The 11,784-nt window shown below is 46.1% G+C and overlaps 1 protein-coding gene across 1 annotated transcript in view; it reads right to left on the bottom strand.

The window, feature by feature from the left end:
- LOC117775577 (sodium/calcium exchanger 1-like) overlaps window positions 1-11,784 on the bottom strand; it is a 37,441-nt gene that overhangs the window by 25,004 nt on the left and 653 nt on the right. The window lies entirely within an intron of this gene.

Raw genomic sequence — 11,784 nt, 5'->3', positions numbered from 1 at the left:
AAACGTTGCTGCAGCCCCTCCCCTGACGGTCTGATGAGAACGTCTCGTGATATGTGAGCAGAGAGGAGAAAGAGAAGAGGGGGAACATCACACTAATCAATCTATCACTGTGGGGATTAACAGTGGGACACAAACACACACACACACACAGACACACACACACACACACACAGACACACACACACAGACTCACACACACACACACACACACACACACTCACACACACTCACACACACACACAGCCTCCTGCTCGTCTCCACCTGCCACAGTTCAAGAGTGAGCTGATATCCTTATGAGAAATGTGCGTGTGAATGTGTGTCTGTTTATTTGTGTGTGATTTACCAACAGCAGTAAACAGTGTGTACTTTATGTGTGTATCGGGCCCTCTAGCAGTTTTCTGCTACGTCTTTCTGTTAGTGTTGTTTTGATAAAGTTTCACTCGGAGAGTGAGATGGAGGGAGGAGCGGGGGGGCAGGTTGAGACTTGCAGAAATATCAAAGAGATTAGTAGATGGTCTGATTTGTGCTGATTCAACCAAAAGCTAGGAGTTAGTGGGATATAAAGGGAGGCTGCAGGCAGGGGGGGGGGGGTGTGGGGGGTTGTTTCATTCAAAAGATCAGTTAGTTTCACTGTAAACAAATAAAATATATAGAGTCAGAGAAAATCGACTGTAACTCACATTTCCAAGGTTATGTTACTGTGTGAAGTCAATATCACTGCGATACAGAGATCTGCAAATCAGGAGGCTTTGTGCATTTCAATAATCCATGTTTCAAAAGGCTGTGAGGATTAAAGAAAACACAATAAATCTCCTCCTGCTCGACTATAATCTGATTAATGCTTCTTCGTTACTACAGCAGCTAATCGATGAATGAAGTAAAGCTACGAACACAATGTTCACCGTCACTAGATGGTGCAGCAGCAGATCACCAGCAGCAGATCACCAGCAGCAGATCACCAGCAGCAGATCACCAGCAGCAGATCACCAGCAGCAGATCACCAGCAGCAGATCACCAGCAGCAGATCACCAGCAGCAGATCACCAGCAGCAGATCACCAGCACCGACAGCTTCAGCCCCACCGCCGGCCTTCGTCTGTCATCTTAACGTGTGGCCAACGCTTTCACGTGCACTAACATGCAAAGAACGTGCACTAACATGATATAAGACCGGCAATCAAAACATATACACTATGTGTAAAATAACCTGTTTCAGACAATATTTCAACGGAAGGAATTGTTCTCTGTTGCGTTTCTATCTGAGCTCAATGGAAACAGCAAGATTTCATATGAGTCACTTATCGATTCACAAGACACACACACACACACACACACACACACACACACACACACACACACACACACACACACACACACACAGCACTGTCACGTTTCCTCATTAAGCCATTTGTAGTTTTGTATTTGTGGTTATGCATGAATTTGTAGTTGTGCACATGGAGGTGTGTGCGTGTGCATCTATGTATTTGTCTCTGTCTGAGTGTGTGTGTGTGTGTGTGTGTTTGTGTGTGTGTCTGGTAAACACCCACCCTGATAATTAACATATTAGAGGTCAAATCCATAACACACTGAGGAGGCTGAAGGGTGTGTGTTTGTTTGTGTGTGTACTCGCCTCTCTATCCCCCTCTGTGATAGTGAGTGTACCTGCAGAGAGAGAGAGTGTGTGTGTGTGTGTGTGTGTGTGTGTGTGTGTGTGTGTGTGTGTGTGTGTGTGTGTGTGTGTGTGTGTGTGTGTGTGTGTGTGTGTGTGTGTTGGCAAGAATGAATCTGGTATTTGTGTGTGAATATGATGCTTGCTCCCTTGTTGATGATCCGCGTATTGCATCAGACAAACACACATAACACACACAAATACAAAATTCATTCATGCCCACACTCACACACACACACACACACACACACACACAGGCTGCTCCCCTGAGGAGCTCTCGCCAGCTGCTGTGGAAAAGGCTGTTTTAAAGTGACGACATGGAGTTTCATTCTGCCATGAGGTGGTTAGCTTGTGGCTAACGGTAATCACTGGTTCCTCTGAAGAATGCTGCCGTGCTACCGAGCTGCTTTCACACGTCTCAGAGGAAGTCTTAAAATTAAAGTAATTGTAGCCCAAGGGGACGTGACGAAATCTTAAAGACAACAAAACAACGTAAAAGTGAATCAAACACCGGCGACAAAACACGAGCTGCTGAATCAGGAACAGGTGGAATGTTACAGGAAATATACACACAAAGCAAAGTGGATACAAATCATGGGCATGAAAAGAGAAGTATTCATGTTGTTATGATTGATATTAACTCAACCATTGTCTAAATACATTAGAACTAATTTGAAAATCATTTCAAATTAATTTGGATAAAGTGACGACCCTCATCATATCCTATTGCGTCGTTTGTCTCCTTCAGGGTGTTTGTCGGAGCCAGTGGGAACAGTGGGAGCCAGTGGGAGCCAGTGGGAGCCAGTGGGAGCCAGGGAGGATGTGGTTCATGGTCTGAGGAGCCTGGGGGCAAGTAGGAAACCTTGTCGTGATGTTACTCGCTCCCCGAGACCAACGTCTATAACATGCACCGCTCCATATCTACACAGGGGTGGTAGAGATGTGAGAGTCCAGTGACAACGCTGATAACCACAAACTAGAGTTCACTACATTCCAGTTGAACTGAACTACAAACTGATGATATCTGTGATCTTAACAAGACAAAGCTCCACCTTTACCAAAATTGCACACAAAGACCCAGACACACACACACACACACACACACACACACACACACACACACACACACACACTCTCAGACATCGCCGTAGGTAGACGCTATTAATACATGGCTGAACCAGGACAGTGGAAGTGGGGAACGGAAGCAGGCCGGTATCCACTGGGAAACGGATCGCTGCCCCCGTTTGAGCCAGAAAGCTGCTGGGAATATCAGCGGGGATCGACCGACGGGAATAACGAACGGGAAGGCCGCTCAATCTCTGAGAAGGCAGCTGTGACCTGGACGTCCCAGACGAGACGGGAGAAGGGACATGATAAAGAGACGGTGACACAGGTGGAATAAAACTGACAGAATGATGGAAATGTGGAAGAAGACGTGCACAGAAATAAAGTGTTATTGTTAGAGGAGAGGAGGATGGACTTCATCAACAGCCACAGACACCACACCTGTTGCCCTGCCCTCCCCCTGCCCCCCTGGGTGCATGTGCGCATGTGTGTGTCTGTGTGTTGTGACAGATGTCGTACCATGCTGCCTCCCAGCAGAGGACGGGCTTAAGGTTCATTAGGAGGCCTCTTGACATTCAGCCTCTGATACGAGACGCTTCTAAAACACCGAGGACTGCTGCTGGAATAATAAACACAAACTGGACGGCTGTGTTCAGGACCTGTGACCAGCTGAGGCCTGTTCCGAACCACCTTCAGAGAGCAAACGAGGAAACAGCTCGTACTCGTTTTCATGTTTAAATGTCACGTGCTCAGTATATTAGAAGGGGGGGGGGGGGGTAACTGTTGACATCTTATTACTGTGGAAGTGCCAAAGGCTGCATTTCTTCGGGGCATTTCGATGCTCTGCAGAGTGGTTTGAATTACCAGCAGCTAATGTTTGGAGCCGGAGTAGGTTGAAGTCTTTGTTCACACTCTATGAACTAATTTAACCTAAGTGTTATGACTTAAAAAGGCCCCTGGGACATGCAGGGAGCCAGAGACACGGAGCTATTTGTATTTAAAACTAGCCTCTGAACTCCGCTGGGTTTAATAGGAGCCAGAGTGTAATTCAGTCTGGAACCACCTGAGAGACCAGGACCTCCTGACTCAACATTATAATGAAGAGAAATTCAAAGTCCATTCACTCCAGTGTCAGTGCAGGTAGGAGCGGCCTCGTCTCCTGGGACGTGAACTCGTCACACCGCAGAGCAGCAGGACCTCCTGCTGTGTGAGGAGAATCCTCTGCTGGGTCCGTGGGTTAATAGAACCTGGTTCTGTTCCCATGGAGTTCACTGAGCATGAGAACCTTCTGCTGTCTTCACATCTTAGTGGAATACTCTGTCTCTGTCACTATAAGGTCAACTCACTATTAGAGCCCTGCTGTCTCCATGGAGCAGTGGATCCTCTGCCTTTTCAGCACGAGATGTTCAAATCTCTTCTGTTTCTACAGCTGTTTTATAGAAAAGGGTAAATTCCTGCTGTTATTAGATTTTAACATTTTAATCTTTGACACAGGAGAGTCTGTGAAAGACGTCTTCGTTGAGTTCAGAGAAACCTTCTGCTGTCTCTGAACTAGTGAGTCCCACTGAGTCTGGACTCTCAGATCCTCCTGATGGTTCACAAGGGTCAACAGAACATTAGAACCTCCTGCTGGTTCCATAGTACAACATGCTACGGCCTCGACCAATCCTGATCAAGTCCTCCTGTCTCCATGGAGAGTATTACATCTTAGAACCTCCTGTTGTCTCCTACACCGAACACCCAAACCTCCTGTTGTCTTCAGAGACTCTTTCTGTGGAGTCTACCAACAACTACAGCTGTCTGCTGCCTCTGGAACAGTGTTAGCTCGTAGCCTAGCATCCTATTGAGACGAGGCAGAAAAAAGCAACTGAAAAACACACAGAATTGGATTCTCAGTTGTGCGAGTCACCAACATTTACTATCCGTAATCAACTCCATGCACAATGGAACCAAACACCGTGATTCCAACTCGATGTCCGTGTCGTTCCTCCGGTAAGAGCCGGCGGCACAGCAGTGGGTTCTGCTGCCGACCGTGACGCTCAGAGGAGGCGAGTGCCGGAGAGAGAGCTGGAGACCCTTCATCGATTTCAACTTCAGCTCCACTTCAGACGTTCCAGGATAATTCAAGAGGTGATTGAGGAGTTTGACTGACACCGGCAGAATCGTTATACCTTATTATGTGTGTATATATATATATATATATATACACACATGGAAGTGGAGATCAGACGTGGTAAACCACAGCGTTATTATGATGAGACTTTGGCGAGGATGATATTTGAGCTACAATCATCAGTCGGGTGATTTTCATCATGTTTGAAGCTCCATCAGGACGAACACGAGGATGATGGATGAGGATGTGATGGTTTGAAACAACCTCCGTGACTCAGAATTCATCCTGAACACTACAAAATCCACAAAGTCCACTTTCATTTGGGTTTTATTTAAATACATTATCTGCTATGAGAGGGGGAGCCTGCGTGTGTGTGTGTGTGTGTGTGTGTGTGTGTGTGTGTGTGTGTGTGTGTGTGTGTGTGTGTGTACACAGTGAATAATGTGTAGCAGTGCGCTGGGCCTGCTGCCGTCTCCGATAACCAATGATGGAGGGGAGACCTGATCAATAGCAACACACACACACACACACACACACACACACACACACACACACACACACACAGGAAGAGGGTAGAAACTTCTTTTTTCACTCTCTCTCCATTTTGTCATGTAACCGTACACACAACACGATTGACTCACATGCAGACAGACTCACAACACACACACACAAACACAAACACGCACACAAACACACACTGACCCCTGCAACTATGTCTTTTTTGAAAGCTTGGGAATGGAAACATTCCTGTGATAAAGTCCCCAGAGAGAAGAGGAAAGGGGGATGGAAAGAGAGAGAGAGGGAGGAGGGAGAGAAGGATGGAAATCTATAGGGGTCTAAAGCAGTATAAACATAGACATTGCTCAAAGGCACGCTGGTAGAGCGCCCCCCCCCCCCCCCCCCCCCCCCATCTCTTCCATCCAGACCCAACGTTCCCTCGAATTTGTCGCCTTCATTTTTCTCTCCTGTCATTTACTATCATCTGATTCTGCTCTCTCGGTTTTTTCTGTCTTTCTTTTTCCTTTTCATGTCAGCATCAGTCTTAAAATAGAGCTGCTCTGTGTCTGGAAACTCGTAGCTTGCTAGCACTGCAAAACACACACACACACACGCACACACACACACACACACACACACACACACACACACACACACACACACACACACACACACACACACACACACACACACACACACACACACACACACACACACACACACACACACACACACACACACAGCGAACGAGCCAGTGGAAATGAACAGCAAAGCACTGAGGCCTTTTCGGTGGCTTGCTAAAGCAATAATCATAAGTCTTACTAATTAAATACCTGCATGAGCTTGTGGTGTGAGGGTGTGTGCGTTTGTGTGTGTGTGTGTGTGTGCCCGCGACTTGTGTGCTTGTGTTTTATGAGCATCTGTTGTCAGTGAAGGTATTGAAAGGAAGTGAAAGGTCCTTCCTCTGTTTAGTGACACATGAATCTACTGAAGCTGCGACTGAAACACAAAGGAGGTGATTGAATTCATAGATAGATACGGGGACGGTGGGAGGAAGAGGAAGAGGAAGAGGAAGAGGAAGAGAGAAAGTGATGGAGGATGAAGCAGAAGGAAGAAAGATGATGACATGTCACCAGCAGTAGATTCAACATTTAGACTTTACTACAAATCCATGATTATTCATGATTGATAAAAATAGAAAACAATCTAATTAGTAAATTCAACTCTTTAAACTCTGAGATAAAAAAGTAAATACATTTAGCATCAGACTTGAAACATGTTCATCATCGGCTCAAAAAATATTTACAATAACTTTTACATTGACACAAATAACTTTGACTATTGGCCCGATTCTGAATAAGAAGAGACTCCGTTCATGATGTTTACACGAGCTGCTAATAGAACATTTCATTGTTGTTAGTCTGATTTAGTCTCACGTCAACATTACATCATATCATACGTCTGATGTTCCCTTTTTGAAAATGTCAGCATCCCAATGTGTTCCATCTAAAAACCTCTATTGTGTTTCAACACGTCGAGTAACTATGGTGAATTCTGCTCAGTGCCAAACATCTTGGTCCCACGTGTCGTGGAGCAGTCGGTGACTGTTGTGTGTTGATATAAAACTCCAATAAGATGTTATTATGCAGTTAGATGTGTACATGTCTACAAGTGAGGAGTTTTTAATGTTTGTTGCTGACCATGTCTGACGATATTAATAAGTGAGTACTACACAGCAGTGGGTGGATTGTTTTGTGTAACACTTCCAACAGTGTTTATTACACACGTCTCATCTTTGACTCCACTGTTATTTATGTCACGTACATTTGTACGACCCTGGAAAACTTGCTCATTGACAATCACATCAATCAAGTGAAGTGATTCATGCAGAGCTGACCCTGTGAGGACGAGGCATTCAGACCCAGAGGGAGCGTCCACTATAGCTGGTCCTGGATCAGTGCAGTGAACTGTAAGGTGTCTAACAAGGGCTCATCTCACATCAGCAGATATCACTCACCCCTTTCTCCTCCTCACTCTCTCTCCCTCCCCCCCCCCCGCCTGCACACCCGCTCTCCCTATCACAGAAGGTCAGGGGTTTCTATCGATCCACTATAAATTCACACACACACACACACACACACACACACACACAGACACACACACACACACACACTGAAGCCAGGGTACGTCAGCAGAAATACAGGCATAGTGTGTGAGTCACGGAACACACAATTATGTGACACAATTTTAGGGCACAAAGAACCCCAGCAAAGATAAATACATGTTAATGCATATCTGCCCACACACACACACACACACACACACACACACACACACACACACACACACACACACACACACACACACACACACACCCACACACAGTGAAACGACTGATGTCATTCGGACTTTCCAGAGATGCATCAGAAGCCAAGTCCAACAGAGCAGAGTGGGAGAAATGATTCCCGACCCTGGTAATCACAGCTTTAATTACATATTCTGCTCTCTCCCTCTCTCTTTCCCTCCCCTCTCTTCCTTCATCCCTCCCTCCCTTCAAATCCGTCTCTTCTTGGCCTCAGTCTCCTGCCAGACGTTTGTCACTTTGCCATCCTCCTCACTGCTTCCTCTCGGCCTCTCTCTGTGTGAAGCAATGGAAACGGGATTTTTCTGCTCCATCTTTCTTTCCACATCTTTTTCATTTGCTCACGCCACCTCAATCTGTTTTTCTCTCTCTCTCCCTCTTCGTCCTGTATCCTTGTTCACCTCCTCCTCCTCCTCCTCCCCCTCCTCTCACTCCTCGCTGCTTCAGACATTCATAAAAAAGCATGTTTGTGTGTTGCGTGTTTGTGTGTTTGTGCGTTTGCATGTGCATGCCTCTCATGTACGAAACCAAGAAGTGGCACAATGGGGACGAGTGTATTGTGCTTTTTGTTTGTGTGCAGATGCTTTTTAGTACAAAGTACGACTGTATGAATGCAGCCTCTGAGGATAAAGCTCACTTCAATATTAACTACAGCTACAGAGCTTGATTCAGAGCTTACAGCATGTGCACTGTGCAGTCGTTCACCATTGTTAAAGTGCAGGATTTATGAAATGCATATAAAATATATAGAATTGAACATGCTACACTGCAGCTTTATGTTTAACATCCTGTTTCCTTTTTTCCAAGTGACAAACATCTCATGCTTTAAGCTTTTAAACGTGTGAACTCAAATCAAATGCAGGTTCAGACGCAGTCCTGCGGTAAATGAGCTGCATCTCTGACCAGTGAAGTGGAATTCCTCTTCCTCCAGTGGACGACCTGTCAAGCTGCCAGTGCTGAGATCGGGATGCACAATTAATATTTGGGCAGTTGCCTTCATTCAAAGAAAAACTAAAGCAGACGAAAACATTTCTGTTAGAATCTGCTGCACGGCTGACAAAGTCAAACTGATTCAAACACACTCTCAGAAGACGCAGGTTTAATGTGTGTGTGTCTGTGTGTGTCTGTGTGTGCGAGTTTTCTCCCTGGCGCCAGGCTAATAAATACACTGAGCACAACCGAGACTGATCAGAGAGTTTTTCCCCATCAATATTTGACTGAATGTGAAGCACCACATCCTGAGTTCTTTGGAAAACAGCGACGAGCAGAGGAGGCTGGCACAGTGTGTGTGTGCGTGTGTGGGCTGGTTATGAAAGGTTCGGTTTGACTGTATACTGGAAGAGAGAGTGTGTGTAATGGAGACTTGGAAGTGACACAAAGACACACACACACACACACACACACACACACACACACACACACACACACACACACACACGAAGACACGTGTTTAATGTCCTTATTGTAAATGTGTCAAATACAGAGAAGGACTTAACACACCAGCGACACCAGAGCTGATAAACACATCTCCACAGTGTTGATGTGACGTTCCAAACAGCAGGGGATGTAGCACACAGCAGGTCATGGCTAGTGTCTGCCTGTCCCTGTTTGTTCTCCGTGTGACGTACAACAGACAGAAGGGCAACTGTAGGTCTGTGTGTGTGTGTGTGTGTCAGTGTGTAAACAATTTAAAGTCCTATATTAGCCTGCGTCTGGCTCTCACATGCCGTCCAGCTCGTGAGTATCTCAGCGATTGTAAACAGATCGTAAGAGAGACAGAGATTAAGCTCAAATCTTACATTGTTATGGCTGCTGCTGATTGGCCTATTGGTCAAATGTTATTACGAGTCATGGAAACATGGACAATAAAACTATTCATGTGTGGAAGAAACTATTTAGATCCAGGCAGGTCGGTGCAGCTTCAGCAGAACGTGGGCGGTGCTTTACCGATCTACGTTTCAACCCTCACCAATAGTTACAAGCTCTGGGTAGTGACTCACAGAGATAGGGTGAGGGGATCGGATATCTGGGGGGACCTCGGAGTAGAGCTCTCGAAAGGGTACAGTCGAGGTAGTTGCCTGGTGGTGCCTCCTGGGCGCCTTTCACCAGAAGTACACCGGACTCACCAAAGTGAAGGGAAAGCCCGGGTAGACCCAGAACTCGCAGGAGGGATTAAATATCCCATCTGGATCTGGGGACAACTCGGGATACCCTGGGAAGAGCTGGACAATGTGGCTGTGAAGAGGGACGTCTGGAATACCCAACCAGGCCAGCTACCTCCGGGACCCGAGTCCAGATAAGCAGAGGCAGTGGATCGATGGCTGCATTTTCTGCACAGTACAAACTTTATTACATTAGCATTGCACATCCCCCCCATTGACCAGTTTCAGCACTAAGATTAGCAACTATTTATTTTCCATTTCCACTTGCTGGATACGGTCAAGAGGTCCTCCAGGAGACCACTTGTTGTTCCTGCCTCTTCATTCACTCTTTTAAATATCAAGTAGTTTGTTCCAGCTGTTGTTTGACGCAGTGGTTTGTGTTGATTGTCTCTAACACCCACCCGCCTGCAGAGTGGTGCCAGCAGCTTCGACTGCTTCAGGCCCGTTTTTCAATCAAATTAAAGAAAAGAAATTCTCGTCCAGCAAACTCCAACCGTCAACATGTCCGAGACTCCCACGCACCACCGTCACCGATCCGCGGGGGACAGTCGTCCGGCTGTAGCAGGAATAGTTGATCAAGATAAAATGTCAGAGGGTGAAATGTAAAAAGTGTGCTCTGGAATACAAAGCCTCTTTCGCCCGCTCAGTTTTAATGTCAATGGCAAATCCCGGGAGTCGTCTAATATTTACCACGAGTCCAAAACTCGTGCCACTGATAGACACGCTGTGTTAGCGTGTTAGCATGTTAGCATACATTCTAGCAGGAACAGGTCTTATACCTGTTGCTGTCACAGTATAAATAATAAAATGAACGATGGCTCCAGTTTCAGGTTCCTTCTCTCGTGCATGTTGACTAACCGCCACATGGTCACGTCTTACTGGGAACCTTGAACCTTCAAACTGTTCCGCTGTGAAAAACGACCGACAGGTTCAGACTCTGACTTCCAAACAATACGACTTCATAGGTTGTGTCCTTTACAGCAGGTGGCTCCTGAAATGGGACATAACACTCGGCTGCTGGCTTCAGCTCCAGCGTCGCAGAATGACAAATTGTATCTCTGAAGCGTTGTAGGTCACAGAAGACAGAGCGCGGCTGAGAGTCACTGCACAGACGAGGAGTGTGTCGCTCCTCTGAAACTGCTCCAACACTAAACTACGGGATCATGGTAAAAACAACACTTTCAGCATTTTGTTTCTAATGGGTCACGTTACGTGTTAATTACTAAATGAAGGTCGTTGCCTTCTTTCACTCAACACTGTGCAGGATGCGCTTAAAGATAAACTGTGGAGTTTCTGAAATGAAAGTTATGTTTCCGAGTATTATATTGTTCATGGTTACATACATAGGTTTTGGCGTTTTGTTCAACGCCATCTTGGTTTTTTTCTGCATTGGCTTTACTTTCTGGACCCAGCGTCCATTTTTACAGTCTATGCTGCAAACAGTGAATCATAAGCAGAAACATGGATCTACACATATAAACGTTGCTCGATAGCACTACTAGTGGTTAATACCAGCACAGGCTCCCTTTAGGTGTTAGAATTTAATACAAATATCGTGACTGCATATCCACTGTTCTTATCTAAGTGTCCACATGTGAGAGCGTGTACGTAACACTCTTCATTGAGAATTAGGATTCAGAGTGAGCGGAAGCATTTGGAGAGAAGAGTTCAGAGAGATCAGCAGAGAGCGAAGAGTGATGAAACACTTAAAGTCTGCCTGAGAGAAAGTTAGAACGAGGGTGACAGTGTGGTAGAGGAGGACATATGAGGGAGAGAGAGTACGAGAGAGAGCGAGAGAGGGATGGAGAGCCTGAGGCTTCGCTATCTCTCTCGCTCTCGCTCGTCTTCTGCAGCATCATGGGAGTTGTGCTACATTAGAAACAGGATCAGCTGATAGCCTGAATCCACCGCTGGCCC

Source organism: Hippoglossus hippoglossus, chromosome 15 (genome assembly GCF_009819705.1).
Source record: "Hippoglossus hippoglossus isolate fHipHip1 chromosome 15, fHipHip1.pri, whole genome shotgun sequence".
Taxonomy (NCBI): Eukaryota; Metazoa; Chordata; class Actinopteri; order Pleuronectiformes; family Pleuronectidae; genus Hippoglossus; species Hippoglossus hippoglossus.
This window is presented reverse-complemented; position numbering and strand designations above follow the sequence as displayed.